Genomic DNA, 23,521 nt, shown 5'->3' on the forward strand with positions numbered 1-23,521 from the left:
CCCGTGAGTCTTTAGTATCACAAGTTCGTGTATCTACGCCGGGGGCGATACTATTATTGTGGATCGTGTGTATCGATCGTGTGTGGTAATGATTGGGGGACTAGAGACTAGAGTTGATCTCTTATTGCTTAGCATGGTTGATTTTAATGTAATCTTGGGTATGGATTGGTTGTCTCTATGTCATGCTATTCTGGACTGTCACGCAAAAATGTGACATTGGCGATGTCGAGGTTGTCGAAGGTCGAATGGAGAGGTTCTCTAGATTATGTTCCCATCAGGGTAATTTCTTATTTGAAGGCCCAACGTATGGTTGGGAAGGGGTGTTTGTCATATTTGGCCTTTGTGAGAGATGTTGATGCAGATACTCCTACTATTGATTTAGTATCGGTAGTGCGAGACTTTCCAAATGTATTTCCTGCAGACCTGCCAGGTATGGCATCCGATAGAGATATTGATTTCTGTATTGACTTGGTGCCGGGCACTCATCCCATTTCTATTCCTCCGTATCGTATGGCACCAGCTGAGTACAAAGAATTGAAAGAGCAACTTCATGAACTTCTTGATAAAGGGTTTATTAGGCCTAGTGTGTCGCCTTGGGTTGCACCGGTTCTGTTTTTTAAAAAAGAAAAATGGTACTATGCGGATGTGCATCGACTACATGCAGTTGAAAAAAGTTACAATCAAGAACAAATATCCATTGTCGCGCACTGATGACCTATTTGACCAGCTTCAAGGAGCGAGGGTATTCTCCATAATTGATTTGAGATCCGGGTATCACCAATTAAAAATTCGGGATTCGGATATTCTAAAGACGGCATTCAGGACCCGTTATGGTTACTATTAATTTTTCGTGATGTCTTTTGGGCTGACCAATGCCCCAGCAATATTTATGCACTTGATAAATAATGTATTCCATCCATATATTGATTCATTTATTGTAGTATTTATTGATGATATCCTGGTGTACTCATGTAGCCAGAAGGAGCATGCACAACACTTGGGTATTGTATTACAGCGGCTGAGAGGGGAGAAACTTTAGGCCAAATTCTCTAAGTGTGAGTTCTGGCTTAGTTCGGTGGAATTCTTGGGACACATAGTGTCCAGTGAAGGAATTATGGTGGATTCAAAGAAAATAGAGGCAGTTTAGAGTTGGCCCATGCCATCTTCAGCTACTAAGATTCGGAGTTTTCTTGGCTTGACAAGTTATTATCGTCGCTTCATGGAGGGTTTCTCGTCTATTGCATCGCCTTTGACTAAATTGACTCAGAAAGGTGCTCCATTTGGGTGGTCGGATAAGTGTGAAGAGAGCTTTCTGAAGCTTAAGTCTTCCTTGACCACAGCTCCAGTTCTAGTTTTGCCTTCAGCTTCAGGCTCTTATACACTGTATTGTGATGCTTCTTGGATTGGCATTATATGTGTCCTAATGCAGGAGGGTAGAGTGATTGCTTATGCTTCACGTCAGTTGAAGGCACATGAAAAGAACTACTCTGTTTATGATTTAGAGTTGGCAGCTATTGTTCATGCGTTGAAGATTTGGAGGCATTATCTCTACGGTGTGTCTTGTGAGGTGTTTATAGATCATCGGAGTCTCCAGCACTTGTTCAAACAAAAGGATCTAAATTTGAAGCAGCAGAGATGGTTGGAGCTATAAAGGACTATGATATCACTATTCTGTATCATCCCGAGAAGGCTAATGTGGTGGCCGATGCCTTGAGTAGAAAGGCAGTAAGTATGGGTAGCCTTGCATTCATTTCTGTTAGTGAAAGGCCTTTTGCAGATGATGTTTAGACCCTGGCCAATCAGTTTGTGAGATTAGATGCTTCGAAGTGCAGTCGGGTTCTAGCTTGTGTTGTTTCTCGGTCTTCCTTATATGACCGCATCAGAGAGCGCTAGTATGATGATCCCTATTTCTTTGTCCTGAAGGACACAGTTCAGCTCGGTGATGCCATAGATGTTACTATTGGTAATGATGGGGTATTGAGGATGCAAGGTCGGATTTGTGTGCCTAATGTGGATGGGCTGCATGAAATGATTCTTGAAGAAGCCCACAGTTCGCGGTATTCCATTCATCCGGGTGCCGCTAAGATGTACCAGGACTTGAGGCAGCACTATTGGTGGGGAAAAATGAAGAAAGATATAGTTGGGATTGTAGCTCGGTGTTTAAATTTTCAACAGGTAAAGTACGAGCATCAGAGGCTGGGCGGATTGCTTCAGAAACTTGAAATTCCGGAATGGAAGTGGGAGCGTATTACCATGGACTTCGTAGTTGGGCTCCCATGGACTTTGAGGAAGTTTGATGTTTTTTGGGTGATTGTAGATTTGTTGACCAAGTCCGCGCATTTTATTCCAGTTGGTACTACTTATTCTTCGGAGTGGTTGGCTGAGATTTATATCCGCGAGATTGTTCGCCTTCACGGTGTGCAAGTGTCCATCATTTCTTATCGGGGCACGCAATTTACATCACAGTTTTGGAGAGCAGTGCCACAAGAATTAGTTACACAAGTTCAGTTGAGTACAGCATTTCACCCTCAGACTGACGGACAATCGGAGCGCCTATTCAGATATTGGAAGATATGTTACGTGCTTGTGTTATAGATTGTGGGGGTTCTTGGGATCAATTTCTCCCAGTGGCAGAGTTCTCTTACAACAACAGCTACCAATCGAGCATTCAGATCGCTCCATATGAGGCTTTATATGGGAGACAGTGTCGGTCTCCGGTGGGTTAGTTTGAGCCGGGTGAGACTAGGCTATTGGGTGCTAATTTGGTTCAGGATGCTTTGGAGAAGGTTAAATTGATTCAGGAGCGGCTTCGCATGACGCAGTCTAGACAGAAGGGTTATGCCGACAGCAAGGTCCGTGATGTTGCTTACATGGTTGGGGAGAAGGTTCTGCTCAAGCTTTTACCCATGAAGGGTATGTTGAGATTTGGGATGAAGGGCAAGTTGAGTCCTAGGTATATTGGGCCTTTTGAAATACTTAAGAAGATTGGAGAGGTGGCTTATGAACTTGCTTTGTCATTTAGTCTATCGGGTGTTCATCCAGTGTTTCATGTATCTATGCTCCAAAAATATGTCGAGGTTCCGTCTCATGTTTTGGATTTCAGCACAGTGCAGTTGGATGGTAATTTGACTTATGATGTGGAGTTGGTGGCCATTTTAGACCGGTAGGTTCGAAAGCTGAGATCAAAGAACATAGCTTCAGTGAAAGTGCAGTGGAGAGGCCAGCCCGTCGAAGAAGCTACCTGGGAGATTGAGCGGGAGATGCAAAGCAAATATCCACACCTATCTGAGGTTCCAGGTAAGATTCTAAACCCGTTCGAGGACGAGCGTTGATTTAAGAGGGGGTGAATGTAACGACCCGGCCGGTGGTTTTGAGTATTACAGTCCTGTTCCCCCATTTACTGATCAATTTATGCTTTACAGTTGTTATGTGACTTGCCGGGGTAATTGGTTTGGGTCCGGAGAGGTTTTGGAATGAATTGGAACACTTAGTTCCAAGATTTAGAGCTTAAGTTGAAATAGTTGGACGTATGTCGAATTATGTATAAACGACCCCGGAATAGAGTTTTGATGATTCCAATAGCTCCGTATGGTGATTTTGGACTTAGGAACGTGTCCGAAATATTATTTGAAAGTTCGTAGTTGAATTAGGCTTGAAATGTCTAAAATAGAAATTTAAGTTTGAAGTTTGACTGGGGAGTTGACTTTTTGATATCGGAGTCAGAATCCAGTTCTAAAAATGTTCATAGGTCCGTTATGTCATTTATGACTTGTGTGCAAAATTTGAGGTCAATCGGACTTGATTTGATAGATTTCGGCATTGAATGTAGAAGTTAGAATTTCTTAGTTTCATTAGGCTTGAATTGGGGTATGATTCATGTTTTTAGCGATGTTTGATGTGATTTGAGGCTTCGACTAAGTTTGTATGATGTTTTAGGACTTGTTGGTATATTTGGTTGAGGTTCTGGGGTCCTCTGGTGAGCTCTGGGATGGTTTCGGATCATTTCTTCATGTTTTGCTACTGCTGTTGCTGGTTCTGGTGTTGTTCTTTGCGAACGCGAAGGGACTCACGCATTCGCGAAGAAGGAAATTTGGATTGGCCATTTTGTGCTTTGCGTTCACGACTGATGGCACACGTTCGTGAAGGTTTGAGGGGCAAAGCTATGCGTTCGCGATTGGGGCCTCGCATTCGCGAAGGGGAAAGCCGGCCTGGGGAGTTTGGTCATTGCGTTCGCGAGTGGGCTCTCGCGTTCGCGTAGAAGGCTTTAGGGGCAGTAGCACTTTGTGCTTCACGAATGCGAGGGATATGCCGCGTTCGCGAAGGAGGAAACTTGGGTGGAACAAAATTGTGCTTCATGAACGCGAGGCAGTGGCTGCGTTCGCGAAGAAGAAAGGTCTAGACAGAATGTTTAAGCTCTGAAAATGGGACGCCCATTTTCCATTTTTACCGATTTGGAGCTCGGGAAGAGGCGATTTTTGGGAGATTTTCAAGGAAAACAACGGGGTAAGTGTTCTTAACTCAATATTGGTCAAATTACCCGAATCCATGGTTGTTTTTAACATTTGATTGGTGATTTAAGTTGGAAAATTGTGAAAACCCCTCTTGGTTTAATTTAAAGATTTGAGGGTCGAGTTGATGTCGGAATTTGGTAAAATTTATATGGTTGGACTCGTGGTTGAATGGGTATTCATATTTTCTAACTTTTGTCGGGTTCCGAGACGTGGGCTCCACGAGCGATGTTTAAGTGAAATTTTGGATTTTGTTGGAAAACTTATATTTTCATATGGAACTAATTCCTATAATTTGTATTGACTTAATCGAATTATTTGTGACTAGATTCGAGGCGTTTGGAGGTCGATACGCAAGGCAAAGGCATAGCAGAATAAAAAATTTCATGGTTTGAGGTAAGTAACAGTTCTAAATTTTGTTCTGAGGGTGTGAAACCCTGGATTATATGTTATGTGGTCGGTTTTGAGGTGACACACATGCTAGGTGACGGGCGTGTAGGCTTGCACTATAGGAATTGTGACTTGGTCAAATTCCATGGAACTGTGTAGTTGAATAATATGTTGTTATCTGTACATTCTCCATGTAGTAGAGAAATTGAACCACAAATCATGTTCAGATTATGTGTTGGCACTGTAGGGACCCACAGAGGTTGTGTACATGTTGAATTATCTGCTAAATTGTTGTTTTGTACTCAGTCATGGTTTACTTGTTTATTTTATCTCAGTCTCTATTGTTCCTTGTTGATACATTATATCATTTCTGGTGGGGTTGATTTTCATGATTACTTAGAGCCCGAGAGACTGGAGAGATTTATGACTGAGTGAGGCCGAGGGCCTGATTGTGAGATATTATACTATAGCACGTGAGGTGTCCGTGCAGCACGTGAGTTGTCCGTGCGGGTCCAGATAATATACTATAGCAAGTGAGTTGTCCGTGCAGCATGTGAGTTGTCCATGTGGATCCAGATATTATACTATAGCACGTGAGTTGTCCGTGCGTATTATAGCATTTGGGCTGAAGGAGCCCCTCCAGAGTCTGTACACCCCTAGTGAGCGTAGGTACCTATTGAGTGCGAGTGCCGAGTACTGAGCGAGTGGAAGGACTCAGTGACAGTTGTTCTGAGAGGATGCATTAGTTTCATTGTTGTTGTACTTCAGTTGTCATATATCACTGTTTTGGGAATTTTTGAGAGATATTATCTCCTTTTTCAGTCGAACTTAATATGAAATTACCGTTTGGGCCTTAATTGTTGAACTTTCAAGCATGTCTACTTTCTTACGTTGGAAATTACTCTAATTGGAATTAGCTGTGAAGCACGTCACTACTTTCAGTTCTTTATTTAGTATTGTTACTTGCTGAGTTGGTTGTACTCATACTCCACCTTGTATCTCGTGTGCAGATCCAGGTGCTTCCGGATACGACGACTGTTAGATCTCAGAGTATTATTAGTTGGAGACTACCAAGGTAGCTGTTTGGCATCCTCTAACCTTGACTCTCTCCTGTCATTTATTGTACTGTTTATATTTTCAGACAATGTTTTTATCAGTGAGACTTTGTTATCATTTAGATGCTAATGTACTCAGTGACACTGTGGTTTGGGAATGTATTTTTATGTCAGTAATTTGTGAGATTTTCTGTGAAATTCAAATATTATGTTTTCAAACTTAAAAGAAATTTTGATTTATTGAGGTTGTCGGCTTGCCTAGTATTAAGATAGGGGCCATCACGACAGGTTAGGATTTTGGATCGCGACAAATACAGAGTCACGAACTCTAACTAAATACATGCAATGATCTCAAGGATCGAATATACAATACTGTTCGAATAAGAGTTAACAGTACAATATAATGGAAAGACTCCAAGGGACTGCGACGACCAAGCAGTCCTGCCTTGAATCCTTGCGATCACACTCTAATCTCTATCCGAATCTGATATCTCCAATACCTGGCTCTGCACAAAAATATACAAAAGTGTAGTATGAGTACACCACAGTTGGTACCCAGTAAGTATCAAGACTAACCTTGGTGGAGTAGTGACGTTGTACAGTCAAGACACTCACTAGTCAAATAACCTGTGTAATATAGCATTCAAAAATAATAAAAAATAAATAACAGTGATGGCAATAATAATCAACTTGTGAATAAACAGCAAGACAACAGTAATACCATAAATATTGCTCAGACGAATAATAAACATAAGTACAACCAATTAATCAAGTCCTTCAAAAATATACATCTTTTATCTATAAGTTTTTCAAATAAAAATCTTTAGAATGTAATCCGTACAATTAAATATATCCCGAATATACTTCATTCAAACAAATATCTTACGAATATAATTTTTTCAAATAAATATCTTTCAAGTAAATATCTTTTGAATATAATTCTTTCAATTAAATACCTTTCGAATATAATTCTTTCAAGTAAAAGTCACCAAGTGACACCTCATTTAATTTTTTCGGTGTGAGAAATATATTCAACATATCACATCGAATGGCACGGTAATACCTTCATGCACTTGTCTCATTCTGACCCGATATATATATATATATATATATATATATATATATATATATATAAAATCAATTGGCATGACAATACTCTTCGTGCATTTATCTCTTTCTTACCGTGCATACATATAACAATACCAACTAAGTGGGAGAAATGCCAATAACAATAAAAGAAATAAAGTGGGAGGCACACAGGAAGCAACAACGACTACAAGTCAAATAGAAAATATAGGTGCGCAATAACAACTCAAGATAAAGACATGAATGTATACACAACGAAAAAATATCATAATATAATGTATGTCTCTTGTCCTTGCCTACACGGAAACACCCTTCGTGCCATGAACATATGATAATATAAAAATAATGGCACGGCATCACCCTTCGTGCTTTTACTCTCATCCTCACATGATAATATAAATGAAATGGCACGGCATTATCCTTCATGCATATTAAGAATGGCACGGTATCACCCTTCGTGCTTTATACTTTTCCCCACATGATAATATAACTAAAATGGCACGGCATCACCCTTCGTGCTTTACACTCTCAAATGGCATGACATCACCCTTCGTACTCTACACTCTCAAATGGCACAGCATCACCCTTCGTGCTTTACACTCTCAAATGGCACGGCATCACCCTTCATGCTTTACACTCTTCCTTACCAAGCACATGTATATCATTAGCAAGCAAGGTAGGAAGCATAAATAACATCAAGGAGAGTGTTTAAACGACAACACAATACAACAATTCATATCCCAATTTGCCCACCAACCACAACCAACTCTAAAGATACATCAAAATCAATTAATTTCAAAGTAAATAGCCTAGGGCTCCACACAACGTATATAAAACCTCAAAAACAACAACAGAGATGGAAAAGTAACTCAGCATAGGACAACAACTTCCTTAATCCAAATTTTTGATAAATATATTAACGCCTCTTTTTAAGCTTATTTAATTAATTATTTGCAGATGAAAAAGTCATAATGAAATTAATTCCAAGAAATATCAAATCAACAAACACACGGAATTCACATATAATTCAAGTGGCAATCACCCCAAATTATCATATAAAATACAAACTCGACAAATAAGGAACGAGGCATGACAAATAAAGGATTTACTATATTCGAAAAAATTTTCAATTTAATACATAAGGGCGTCTACGAATTTCAACCGATATAATTTGCACATATAAACCAAGTACGTACTCGTCACCTCGCGTACATGGTTTTCAATTACACAATTTTAACATAAGATTCAATGCCTATGGGGTAATTCCCCCACTCAAGGTTAGGCAAGATACTTACCTTTTTGAAATTATGTCGATATTCCAAAATCGCCTTCTTTCTTGAATTGACCTCTAGAAAGCTCAAATCTATCCAAATTAATTGTATAACTTCATAAAAATACATCAAAAATAATTCCGGAAAATAAAACGTCAACTTAAAATTTTACATTAAAAAGTCAACCAAAAGTCAATGCGGGGCCCGCATCTCAGAACCTGACAGAATTTTTACGAAATTCGAACACTCATTCTGATACGACTTCAACCATACCAAATTTACCAAATTCTAATAACGAATCGACCTACAAATCTTAAATTTTCGTTTTTGAAAGATTTTACAAAAATCTCATTTTCTTCCAATTGATTCACTAATAAAAGATGAAAATAATCATGGAATCATGAAATATAATGAAACTGAGTAGGAAACACTTACCCCAATCTATTTGGTGAAAATCCTCTCAAAAATCGCCCAAATCCGAGTTCCCTAGCTCCAAAAATGTTGAAATGAGCTAAAACCCCGAAACTGCTCAATAAAAACGCATTTCCCGTCACTAAAAGTCTATTTTCCGTCATAAAAAGTCCATTTCCCGTCATTAAAGGTCCGCACCAGAACCTGCTTGCACCAGCAATTTAATATTTCACTAAAAAGGCTCTAACTCCATCATACGAACTCGTAATGCGATGATTCTTGTTCCTATAAGTCACAAATAATAATATGAATGTAGTCGTTCAAACGAAACTCAATTTGGAGATCATTTGCTTGATGCGATACCAATTTTGCTCGTTAAATAATTAACTCATGTTTCGCGCTAAAAACTCAATCGCGACTTGATGAAATTAGACCAAACATTCCAGGCCATTTCTATAATTCATTATCAAACTCTCGGAAGTCTCGAAATAGAATTTCGATCTCTAGAACTAAAAATGGACCTTTGGATCATTACATGCTTATGCTCAAAATACAAAACTCTTCCAAAAACTCTTTCCAGACAGCCTGTAGTGTATCAACCATAACTTTATGTACCCAACTCCAACTGCCAAACATTTTAAATTTATGAAAACTAGATACAAAGAGCTACAACTTTTATTTTTGGATCATTGCCAAATTCCTTTTAGATTGCGAGATATAAGCTTCCAAAATCAGTCCTGTGAAGCAGAAATATCTGCGATGCACACTGCCACGCAAAATAACTGCAGTACCAGACTTCAGTTAATTGATCATAACTTTCTATACAGATGCCAAATGATGAATGGTTTACATTTCTGGAAACTAGACTCAAAAGGCTACAACTTTTATTTTTGGATTATCTCTAAATTCCTTACAGATTACGAGATATAAGCTTCCAAAGTCAGCTCTGTGCAGCAGAAATTTTGCGATGCACACTGCTGTAGCCAAAAACAGCAGTTAAAAAAGGCCTAGAAATGGTTCGAAACCACTCCGAAACTCACCCGAGCCCCTCGGGACGCCGTTCGAACATACTAATAAGTCTCAAAATATATTATGGACTTAGTCAAGGCCTCAAATCACATCAAACAACACCGAAACAACGAATCGCACCTCGAATCGAACTTACGAGTTTATGAAATTTTCCAAAAATCTATATCTTGTGCCGAAACGTATCAAATTAATCCGAAATGACTTCAAATTTTGCATAGAAGTCATAAATGACATAATGGAGCTGTTCCAATTTCCAGAATTGAATTCTGACCCCGATATCAATAAAGTCAACTCCCGGTCAAACTTTCTAAAAATCTTCCATTTTTTCACTTTCGCCATTTAAAGCCAAAATCAATTACGGACCTCCAAATAAATATCCAGACACACTCCTAAGTTCAAAATCACCATACGAAGCTATTGATATTATCAAAATTTCATTCCGGAGTCGTTTGCTCAAAAGTCAAATTCCGATTAACTCTTTTCATTTAAGCTTCAAAAATAAGAATTGTTCTTTCAATTTAGTCTCATATCATCCGAAAACCAAACTCGATCATACACCCAAGTCATAATGCAGATTACAAAGCTATTCGGGACCTTAAGCTGCTGAAGGGGATGTAAATTCTCAAAACGACAAGTCGGGTCGTTACATTCTCCCCCTCTTAAACAAACGTTCGTCCTCGAACGTGCTAAGAATCTTTCTGAGGACATTATATTACTGAGTGTACTATTACACACACACACACACACATATATGCGAGTGATTCTACGTCACCATAAATTTAACCTGGAGCCGACAACGCCATCTCAATTGAAGATTATTTCTTTCATCCATACTTATAAACTTTAAAACCAAATTTCTTACACTCCAAACATTTTAAAAAGGCCTGATTTTTACATCAACGCACGGTATTAGTCTCAACCGGCTATAGCAACTCGTGCCTACACACACATTATACGTATGCCCATAACCACATCTCTGGTCATAATAGTTGTTCATAATTAATTCCAGCACCCTCAATTAACCTCATATTAATCAAACCCTCATTCCAAATTTTCACAATACTGACAGCAAATCACGAGGCATGAAGACCTCATAATTATTTACTCGAATTAACGAGTCACATTTAAGCCACCTGGGCACTCACCTCGTGGGCTAAAACTCAATAATTACAGCACGAAATAGCTAAATATGCATAGAAAAACACATACAAGAATTATCAAATAAGCCAAACAGGCATGACTCCCTATTAGTACTATAGTACAAATTTAATTTCACAAGGGAGAATTTAAACACATAAATTTTTATCACAAGGATATCGTCGTTATATAACTTCCACCGCGACTTGTAGCCCGGTTTAAACATTTCACATCATCTTAAAATGTGAGGATCTTGTCCTCAGCTCTGAGTCACAAGTAATATGCACATCGTGCAAATCGAAATCATTCCTTTTTTCTAATAAATTTCTGATTAACAATTTCACAGTACATAATGAACCCCAATAGTGATAGGGCATATAAATCACAATTTATAACCAATTATCCAAAAATCACATCAAAACTCATCGTAATGAGTAACAGAGAGTCACTTTTAGTCTCATAGCTCTCAATAGTGATCAAACAAAATGATAGACACTGCTATTGCCATATAATCTCTCAACAGGGGTAAACACAAAAGTAGATTACAAAATTACGAAGCTCGCCCATAAGTGGAGCATGATAGGAGGACTCACCTCGATACTTAGAACCAAATCAAACTAAGGAAAATATCCCTTTATAACAAATCAGGATCGTACCTGTGATAACACCATCTGGTGTATCGGCCTCGGCCATACCATAGGAATTATACCAATGGGCTGGGCCTCCCCCTCTAGGGCGCCCTCTACCTGCCTGTCCTCTACCCCTAACTGGCTGTGCACGTGGAGTATTAACTGGAATAAAGCCTGTAGCCTGAGCGTTTTGATGAAATTCGCCTCTCCCAAGTCTGGGACAATCTCTCATGATGTGCCTAGTATCACTACACTCATAACAACCTCTCTGCAGTTGCGGCTGCTCGTACTGAGTATGTGTCGGATAACTGGAATAACCACTGTAAGAACCTCGTGCCGGTGGTGCACTAAAAGTATTAACTGGAGTACTACAAGTACTCTAAATTGCGGACTGGGCTGACCGACTGCCCGAGCCTCCGCCATGATGAGTCATAGCTGCAGAGTAGAATCCAGTGAATCCTCTAGAGTTCCGAGACCTTTTAGCCTCCTTAGATTCCTTTTCCTCACTTAGAACACGTTCTAACATCCTGGAAATCTCTACTACTTGCTGAAATGGAATGTCAGTCTGCAATTCTCGAGCCATACATATTTTAAATCATAATCGAGCCCTTTGATGAATCTACAGACTCACTCTCTAACTGTAGGAACCAAGATAGGTGTATGACTGGCTAACTCACTGAAACTGATAACATATTCTGACACCCTCATGGTGCCCTGACGCAACCGTTCAAAGTTTGTGCCCACACATCCCGGAGAGTTTGGGGAACAAACTCTTTTAAAAAAAATATCTCCGAAAATTGAGCCCAAGTTGGTGGCAATGCATCTGCTGGTTTACCCTTTTTCATAAACTTGCCACCACTGATACGCTGCTCCTGACAGTTGAAATGTAGTGAAGGAAACTCCGTTTACTTCCACCATACCCATGGTACGGAGAATACGGTGACTATTTTCTAGAAATCCTTGGTCATCCTTGGTAGTTGTGCCACTAAAGGTAGGTGGACTATACCTCTTAAATCTCTCAAGTCTCTTTTGTTCTTCTTTTGATACCTCTGTCCTGAACTCAGGCTGGATCGGGATAAGATGCTGTACCGGCACCACACCCGGAACCTGACCAATTTGAACCTGTTGCTCTGGAGTGCGGGCGGTAGGAGTATAAATTCCTCCCCCAATCTGTGAAATATTTGATGAAACGGAGATCAATCCCGCTTGAGTTAATGTACCAAACATGTTTAGGAACTGTGTTAAAGTCTCCTGAAGTCCGGGGGTAACAATAGGTGCTTCTAGTACTTATTCCCTAACCGGAGCTACTGGCGGCTCTTGAGCTGCTGCTCTGACAGGTGTTCTAGTTGCGGCACGTGCCCTTCCTCGGCCTCTACCTCAGCCCCTACTTCATCCCCGGCCTCTTGCGGCCCTAGCAGAATGCGCGGGTCTCTGCTCAGCTGACTCGGTAGCACGTGTCCTCACCATCTGTGAGGTAATAGAGATACAAAGGCTCAAATTCCAAAATCAACAAATCTGCACGATAGGTATGAAAGAAGTGAAAATTTCCTACCAGTTCGGTAGCCTCTCGAAGATAAGTACAGACGTCTCCGTACCGATCTGCAAGACTCTACTAAACTCGTTCGTGACTCGTAGAACCTATGAACCTAGAGCTCTGATACCAATTTGTCACGACCAAAAATCCCAACACAGGCGTCGTGATGATACTTAGTCTCTAACACTAGGTAAGCCGATTACAATTTCATTTCGAGCCTTTTTTTTTATAGATAATCAAAACCAACAGCGGAAATAATTATAACAACCTCCTAAGACTGGTAATACAGAGTCACGAACTCTAACTGAATATATACAATGATCTCAAGAATCGAATATACAATACTATTCGAATAAGAGTTGACAGGACAATATAATGTAAAGACTCCAAGGGACTGCGACGACCAAGCAGTCCTACCTTGAATCCTTGCGATCACACTCTAATCTCTATCCGAATCCGATATCTCCAATCTCTGGCTCTGCACAAAAATGTGCAGAAGTATAGTATGAGTACACCACAGTCGGTACCCAGTAAGTATCAAGACTAACCTCGGTGGAGTAGTGGCGAGGAACAGCCAAGACACTCACTGGTCAAATAACTTGTGCAATATAGCATACAAAAATAATAAAAAATAAATAGCAGTGATGACAACAATAATCAACTTGTGAAATAAACAGCAAGGCAACAGGAACACCATAAATATTACTCAAACGAATAATAAACACAAGTACAATCAATTAATCAAGTCCTTCAAAATATACATATTTTATCTATAAATCTTTCAAATAAAAATCTTTAGAATGTAATCCGTACAATTAAATATATTCCGAATATACTTCCTTCAAATAAATATCTTACGAATATAATTCTTTCAAATATAATTGTTTCAAGTAAATATCTTTTGAATATAATTTATTCAAGTAAATACCTTTCGAATATAATTCTTTCAAGTAAAAGTCACCAGGTGACACCTCATTCAACTTTCATGGTGTGAGAAATATATTCAACGTATCATATCGAATGGCACGGTAATACCTTCGTGCACTTGTCTCATTCTCAACCGATATATATATGATCAAATCAATTGGCACGACAACACCCTTCGTGCATTTATCTCTTTCTCACCGTGCATACATATAACAGTACCAACTAAGTGGGAGAAATGCCAATAATAATAAAAGAAATAAAGTGGGAGGCACACAGGAAGGAAGAACGACTACAAGTCAAATAAAAAACATAGGTGCACAATAACAGCTCAAGATAAAGGCATGAATGTATACACAACGAAAAAGATATCACAATATAATGTATGTCTCTTGTCCTCGCCTGCACGGAAACACCCTTCGTGCCATGAACATATGATAATATAAAAATAATGGCACTGCATCACCCTTCGTGCTTTTACTCTCATCCTCACATGATAGTATAATTGAAATGGCACGGCATTATCCTTCGTGCATATTAAGAATGACACGGCATCACCCTTCGTGCTTTATACCTTTCCCCACATGATAATATAACTGAAATGGCACAGCATCACCCTTCGCGCTTTACACTCTCAAATGGCACGGCATCACCATTCGTGCTTTACACTCTCAAATGGAACGGCATCACCCTTCGTACTTTACACTCTTCCTTACCAAGCACATGTATATCATTAACAGGCAAGGTAGGAAGCATAAATAACATCAAAGAGAGTGTTTAAACGACAACACAATACAACAATTCATATCCCAATTTGCCCACCAGCCACAACCAACTCCAAAGATACAACAAAATCAATTAATTTCAAAGCAAATAGACTAGGGCTCCACACAACGTATATAAAACCTCAAAAACAACAACAGAGATGGAAAAGTAACTCAGCATAGGACAACAACTTCTTTAATCCGAATTTTTGATAAATATATTAAGGCCTCTTTTTAAGCTTATTTAATTAATTATTTGTAGATGAAAAATCCATAATGAAATTAATTCTAAGAAATATCAAATCAACAAACATACGAAATTCACATATAATTCAAGTGGAAATCACCGCAAATTATCATATAAAGTACAAACTCGACAAACAAGGAACGAGGCATGACAAATAAAGGATTTACTATGTTCTAAAACTTTTTCAATTTAAGACATAAGGGCGTCTATGAATTTCAACCGATATAATTTGCACATATAAACCAAGTACGTACTCGTCACCTCACGTACATGGTTTTCAATTACACAATTTTCACATAAGACTCAATGTCTAACGAATCGACCTCCAAATCTTAAATTTTTGTTTTTGAAAGATTTTGCAAAAATCCCATTTTCTTCCAGTTGATTCACTAATAAAAGATGAAAATAATTATGGAATCATGAAATATAATGAAAACCAAGTAGGAAACATGTCATGACCCAAAATCAACCGTCGTGATGGCGCCTATCATGGAACTAGGTCAGCCTCAACTCAACAACCCAACACCAACAACAATAAGTTTGAAAAATGTTAACGAAAGCATTTAACAATTAAAGAAAAACTGTTTAAAACATATGAAAATCCCAAAGTGATATAATCCAGCCCAAAACCAGGGTGTCACTGAGTACATGAGCGTCTAGATCAGAAATACAGTCTACTACAGTGTCTAGAGATATAAACTGAAAGTACGACAAAGATAAAGAAGGAGAGTCAAGGCCCGCGAACGCCATGCAGCTACCTTGATAGTCTCCAAAACTCTAGGATTCCTAATCAGCAACCGCCGCTACGACCGGTATCGCCTGGATCTGCACACGAGGTGCAGGAGTAACGTGAGTACACCAACTCAGTAAGTAACAAGTCCAAACTTTGGACTGAAAGGTAGTGACGAACTAACCGGTATAGATAAAAATAGAGATAACTGAACAGAAACGTAGGCATGTTTTCAAATTAAATAGGCAACTCAAACAGTAAAGTGAAGCAGATCCGAACGGTGTAAAGAATATAACTCTGCTATCTCTACATGCCAATGCACATACTGTATGTGATGCACCATGCTGTCAGCCTCATGTGCTCACACTCTCGAATGCTCAACCACTCGGTACTGTATATGGCCCATACGACCCAAGGAAGATCCATCCTAGAACATATACGTTACTGACTATAAGTCACCCAGTACCGAGGAAGGCCAATCCATCCCTGTGGAGAAGATCTATCTCCAGGTATCAAGTACTTCGGACAAGATTCATGTCCAGGGAAGATCCATCCCTTAATAATATCAACCGCGCTCACTAGGGATGTGTTACAGACTCCGGAGGGGCTCCTACAGCCCAAGCGCTATCATAATCATCAATATAACCACTACGGCGTGCAGCCCGATCCCATAACCGTCACTCATAACCAGGCACTCGGCCTCACTCAGTCATCAACCTCTCCAGTCTCACCACGGGCCCACAATGTCATGAAAACCACCCGGAACAATAATATGATAAATCAATAAATAACTGAGACCGAGGTATGATATAAAAATGTATGATCATGACTGAGTATGGAATAGTAAATGAAACTAGTGGGATGATAGCAAGAAACTCCCGCTAAGGGTCCAAACAATACCGGCACAATGCCTAAACATGATATCTAGCATGATTTACAGCTCAACTACTTTATCACATGATGAAAATATGGATGCCAACAGGATAGAGTCACTAAACGGTGCCATGGAATCACCCAAGTCACAATTCTCACGGTGCACGCCTGCACACCCGTCACTTGGCATGTGCGTCAACTCAATACTAATCACATAGCATATAATTTGGGGTTTCGAACCCTCAGAACCAAGTTTAAAAGCGTTACTCACCTCAAATCAAGCAAAGTCCTACTCCGAAATGCCCTTGCCTCTCAATTCGGCCTCTGAACGTCCTGAATCTAGCCATAAGTAATACAATACGATCAATATGGGCTAAAGGAACCAATTCCACAAGAAAATTACCAAATTATAGCCAAAATCCGAAATCGACTCAAACCCATGTCTCGAAATCCGACAAAAGTCACAAAACCCGAAAAAACATTCACTCACGAGTCTAACCATACAAAATTCATCAAAATCCGACATCATTTGGTCCTTCAAATCCTCAAATTACACTCTCCAAAAAATCCAAGCCCTAACCCCTTATTTCACTTCAAAAATCCTACTAATTAAATGATGAACAAAGCCATAGATTCACGAAATTTATACCATTATGGGTTAGAATCACTTACCCCAATGTTGCTCCTTGAAAACCTTCAAACAATCGCCTCTCTCCCGAGTTTCTCAAGTCCAAAATAGAAAATGAAAGACAAAACCTCGAGTTGGAGCTTTTCTGCCCAGCAATATCGCACCTGCTGCCCCTTTTTCCGCTTATGCGATGCCGCACCTGCGGAATTTCCATCGCAGGTGCGGAACTCACTCAAGATCCCAGCTTTCACATCTACGGCCAACCTTTTGCACCTGCACATAATTCTCTGCATCTCCGAAGCCAGTCATTTTCCTTCATTCCGCATCTGCGCCCTAGGTCTCGCACCTGCGGGCTCGCAGATGAGATAGCTTTCTTGCACCTACGCTTCCAGCCCACCTTAGCCTTTCCCGCACCTGCGACTTCTCCAAGCGCTTCTGTGCCCTCGCACCTGCGGCTCCCCCTCCGCAGGTGCGGAAATACCAGTAGCAGCAGCTTCAACTGCATTTTTTCAACTTCAAACAATCCGTTAATCACCTGGAATCACCTCGAGCCCCTCGGGACCTCAACCAACCATACCAACAAGTCATATATCAACATACAAACTTAGTCGAGCCTTCGAATCACTCAAAACAACATCAAAACACCAAATTACCCTCGGATTCAAGCCTAAGAACTTCTAAACTTTCAAATTCCACAAACGACGTCAAAACCTACCAAACCACATCCAAATAACTTTAAATTTTACACACACATCACAAATGACACCACGGACCTACTCCAACTTTCAGAAATCCATTCCGACCCCGATTTCAAATTTTCCACTGCCGGCCAAAATCGCCAAAATTTCCAACTTTCGCCAATTCGAGCCTAATTCTACTACGGACCTCCAAATCACATTTCGGACACGCTCCTAAGTCCAAAATCACCTAACGGAGCTAACATAACCATAAAAATTCCAATACGAGATCGTTTATACATAAGTCAACATGCGGTTAACTTTTCCAACCTAAGCTTCTACTTAAGAGACTAAGTATCTCAATTTACTCCGAAATCACTCCGGACCCAAACCAACTAACCCGGTATAACATAATATAGCTGAAAAGCACAAAAAGGAAGCAGAAATAGGGAAAACGGGGCTATAACTCTCAAAACGACTGGTCGGGTCGTTACAAAACACTTACCCCAATCCATTTGGCGAAAATCCTTTCAAAAATCGCCCAAATCAGAGTTCCCTAACTCCAAAAATGTAGAAAGGAGCTAAAAAAAATGAATCTGCTCAATAAAAACCCCTCACAAAAAGTTCATTTTTCATCACTAAAAGTCCATTTCCCCTCACTAAAGGTCCACACCAAAACCTGCTTGCACCAACAATTTAATATTTCACTAAAAAGGTTCTAACTCCATCATACGAACTCGGAATTCGACAATTCTTGTTCCTGTGAGTCACAAATAATAATATGAACCTAGTCGTTCAATCGAAACTTAATTCAGAACTCATTTGCTCGATGCGATACCAATTTCGCTCGTTAAAAAATTAACTCATGTTTCGCGCTAAAAACCCAATCGTGACTTGATGAAATTAGACCAAACATTCGAGATCATTCCTATAATTCATTATCAAACTCTCGGAAGTCTCAAAATCGAATTTCAATCTCTAGAACTAAAAATGGACCTTTGGATCATTACATGTTTATGCTCAAAACACCAATCTCTTCCAAAAACTCTTTCCAGATAGCCTGTAGTGTATTGACCATAACTTTTTATACCTAACTCTACCTACCAAAGATTTTAAATTTATGAAAACTAGATACAAAGGGCTATAACGTTTATTTTTGGATCATCGCTAAATTCCTTATAGATTGCGAGATATAAGCTTCCAAAATCAGTCCTGTGCAGCAGAAATTTCTGCGATGCATACTGCCAGGCAAAATTTTCTGTACAAATATCCAAATGATGGGAAAACATTTCTGAAAACTAGACTCAAAAGGCTATAACTTTTATTTTTGGATCATCTCCAAATTCCTTATAGATTATGAGATATAAGCTTCCAAAGTTAGCTCCGTGCAACAGAAATTTCTGCGATGCACACTGCTGTAGCCAAAAATCAGCAGTTAAAAATTACCTAGAAATGGTCCGAAACCACTCTGAATCTCACCCGAGCCCTTCGGGACCCCGTTTGAACATACAAACAAGACTCAAAATATATTATGGACTTAGTCGAGGGCTAAAATCACATCAAACAATACCGAAATAACGAATCGCACCTCGAATCGAACTTACGAGTTTATGAAATTTTTCAAATTCTATATCTTGTGCTGAAACATATAAAATCAATTCGGAATGACTTCAAATTTTGCATGCAAGTCATAAATGACATAATGGAGCTGTTCCAATTTTCAGAATTGAATTCTGACCCCGATATCAATAAAGTCAACTCCCGGTCAAACTTTCTAAAAATCTCCCATTTTCCAACTTTCGCCATTTCAAGCCAAAATTAATTACGGACTTCCAAATAAATATCCGAACACACTCCTAAGTTCAAAATCACCATACGAAACTATTGATATCATCAAAATTTTATTCCGGAGTCGTTTGCTCGAAAGTCAAACTCCGGTGAACTCTTTTCATTTAAGCTTCAAACATAAGAATTGTTCTTTCAATTTAGTCTCGTATCATCCGAAAACCAAACTCGACCATACACACAAGTCATAATGCACATTACATAGCTGTTCGGGACCTTAAGCTACTGAAGGGAACATAAATTCTCAAAACGACAAGTCGAGTCGTTACATTTACCTTATATAAATTATTTAATTTAATTATGACACAACTATAACTATACTTTTTCTAATATTTAGGAAAAAAAGGAATAGAATGGGCGGATTATTTCCATAAATCTACGTTATTAATTTTCCTTTCCACTAAGAGTATTTTAATTTGTTTGGCCAAAATGACATAGCTTGAACATTCACTTTAATTGTACTATTCGTTTACCATTATTGCCGCTGAATCCTTTCCTTACGATATTTTCCAACGTGGCGAGTTATTCAATATATATGTATATTTTAATTAATTTTAAAGTTATTTTCTACGGAATTCAAATAAGGAAAAATATAACAAATAAAATTTTAGTTGATTTAAAAGTCCTAAATATTAGGAAGATAAGCAAATTACTATTTTATCCAATATAAAATATATTTTTAAAAGATAAAAAAGGCGAATAACATTTCGCTAAGGCCTTCTTGCTTTTAATACAATATAGATTATCTTAAACTCTATATTGCAAGTCCAGGAGTTGTATTTTGTAAGCCTTGTGTAGTGTGACCACTCCTTCAAAATTTCAATCTCACACTTTCAAATTAGAGATAAGTATTGGGTGTTTTTTTTTGTTTCTTGTTTTTTTGAGTTGCATTTAATGAGGGTATATATGTCAAAGTCAACTGCTCCCTCTTCTTCTAGTGTCTTGGTTTATTACTTGTTTTTTCTTTCTAGTAGTTTTGGATACGTGGTCTAAATTATTAAAAAAAATTAGAGTTAATACCCTAAATTTTCCCTAAACTATCATGTTTTTGTTAGTTTCCTTTGTTAAACTATTCGTGTCCCAAAAACCCCCATAACTATATTGCCCCTCATATTAAAAATACCTCATTGCATTCTTAGAGGTGCGTCTAGTACACCCTACTAATTATCTAAAAAACGTATCATGTAGCACTACACGTGGCTATTTAACTCAGCCTAAAACCTGCCTAAGCTATAACTTTTTGTCAGTTAAACTATTTGGTGTCCCCCAAACCTCCTTGACCTATATTCACCTATATATTAAAACCCCATGTTAGACTTTTAAAGGTGCATCTGTCTAACTATATTAACTTATGATTTGTACAAAAAAATTATTTAGTTTTCTCATAATGTATTACTCTGGGATGACTGATTAATTTTAGGAGTTTTGGCCAAAATAATATCTAATATATTGTATTAATTTTGGGTAAGGCATATAGTGTTGCATTTCTTAAAAATCATATTATATTACATAAAAAAGATTACACAAAATAAAATTTCGCAAATAAAAAATTAATTGGCCAACAATTATATTCTCTAATTTCAGATTACATAAAGAAGGTTCAGGGGATTCAACTTTATTCTCTACAAGGTGTTGAGTATAATAAGAAGATTTAAATTGGTATTCTTTCAACAATCCGTATAAAACAGGAAAGAAGACTAAAATAAGAAAGAGAATAAATTATTTCGGAGGAAACAAGAGAGGGAGAAATTTTTCCAGAGAAAACCCATAAGGAGAAGAAAGAGAAAAGGTTAAAAAAATAAAGAAAAAGGTGAAAAATAAAGAAGAAAGGTAAAAGAAGAAGAAGAAAGAATGATGAAAAAATGAGGAAGAAAGGTAGATATAACTGAAATAAGGATAATATTTATTTAAAAAATAAATGTGAAAGAGGGTTAGAATAATTAGCCATTATTTTATGTCATGTGAGCTATTTTGATTGTTTTTTTAGCTGTCACGCGCTCCCAAGCGAGTGTTTACACATGTTATATCAGGTCAGCAACGATGTGGCTTTAATATGAAGGGCAATATAGTTCAGGAAGATTTTGGGGACATCGAATAGTTTTAGTAGAAAACTGACAAAAATGTGATAGTTTAAGAAGGTTTCAGGGTATTAACTAAAAAAATTATATAAAAAGTAAATTTTTAACACCATATAAAGTATCCAACTATTAGCTAGCCAAGGTTCCTTGTAATTGTTGAACACTGTTTTTAAATTGGAGATCCGGTTGTTTAACTTAGGATCCGGTTATAAACCACATAAGGATCCGGTTATATATATGTATCACTTTCAACAAACAGATGTTCCAGAGTTTCCTCCTGATATAAATACAGTCCTTGATCTACCCAATAATTATTTTTTTTTAACTATTTTACCATTACTAATCCCGGTAAAAAAACAAATTCCTACAACCCACTCTCCATACAATATTCTTCTCACTTTGTCCTAATAACCAACGTTCTCTTTCTAGTGTAAGATTATCTTAAATCCCATTTCTTAGCTGCAGGATGAGCTCTTTGTGTATATTTAGCGTCTAAGAACTCTATAAGAAGGGAATTCTTAGTCCTGAAATTCCACCATACTTTAGAAGAGAAAGAATCACAGACAACTTTAAGAAATCTGAAGCTGCCTACACTTTCTTGTTTTGTATAACAAAGACTTTGCCAAGATTTTTTAATGAAGCTTCTTCTTGCCAAAATCATCACTTAAAAAATATACTTCTCAATTTGAGGTATGTTTGTCTTTAGAGGATAAAATACAGACATAATATATAAATGAATTGTTTGTAGAATATAACTAATCAGTAGAGCTCTTCTCCATAGGATAGAGTTTTTCTTGCAAATTTTGCATCCTAATAGTGACTTTAACTACTAACCCACTAAAATAAATAATCTTTTTACTCTCAACATAAATTAGACAATCAAGGTAAGTGAGAAAATGGTGAATAGGCAAATCCAAGGTATGTAAAAGAAGAATTGGCATGGGCAATGACAAATTGCTAATACGAAAAATGCTACTGCTGAAATATACGGACTACCGGTGATCAGCGGCGGATTTAGGATTTAATTTATGGGTTTAACGTTTAAGGCTCTTAGAGTTGAAATCATTATATTTTTAAGTCTATGGGTTCAATTTACTATTTATTGCAATTTTAGTTGATTTACACATTAATTTATACTCCGCGTCGAAAGTTATGAATTCAATTGAACCTGTCACTTGAATGCTACATCCGCCCCTGCCAGTGATATTTTTCAATTCATAAATTTTGGCTTGTGATGTATTAGGAGCCACCGTAAATAGGGACTTATTCTTATTGATAAGTTGCCCTGAAATATTTTCATACTCCTTCAGCTTCTGTAACATTTATAATGGATCGGACAAGAAAATCAAATCAGCTGAAGAAAACAAAATAATATCATCTGCATAACTAAGGTGACCGACTATTGGGCATATGCTGTGTACAAAATAGAGAATGAAATCCAGCTGAGGAATTTGGTTCAGAATTCTCGAAAGTAATTCATTACTCAAAACAAACAGTGATGGAGAAATAGCGTCTCCTTGTTTAAGCCCCCTACTAGCTAGACTTAAAAAAACTGTCTCACCCTATTTATATTAATAGAGTACCACTTGTTAGACATTAGCCTCCAAATCTTGTCAACCCATAATTCAGAGAACCCCATTCTTCTTGAAATATGACAAAGATAATTTCAATTAACTATGTTATAAGCTTTTGTGATATCTAACTT

Source organism: Nicotiana tomentosiformis, chromosome 3 (genome assembly GCF_000390325.3).
Source record: "Nicotiana tomentosiformis chromosome 3, ASM39032v3, whole genome shotgun sequence".
Lineage (NCBI taxonomy): Eukaryota > Viridiplantae > Streptophyta > Magnoliopsida > Solanales > Solanaceae > Nicotiana > Nicotiana tomentosiformis.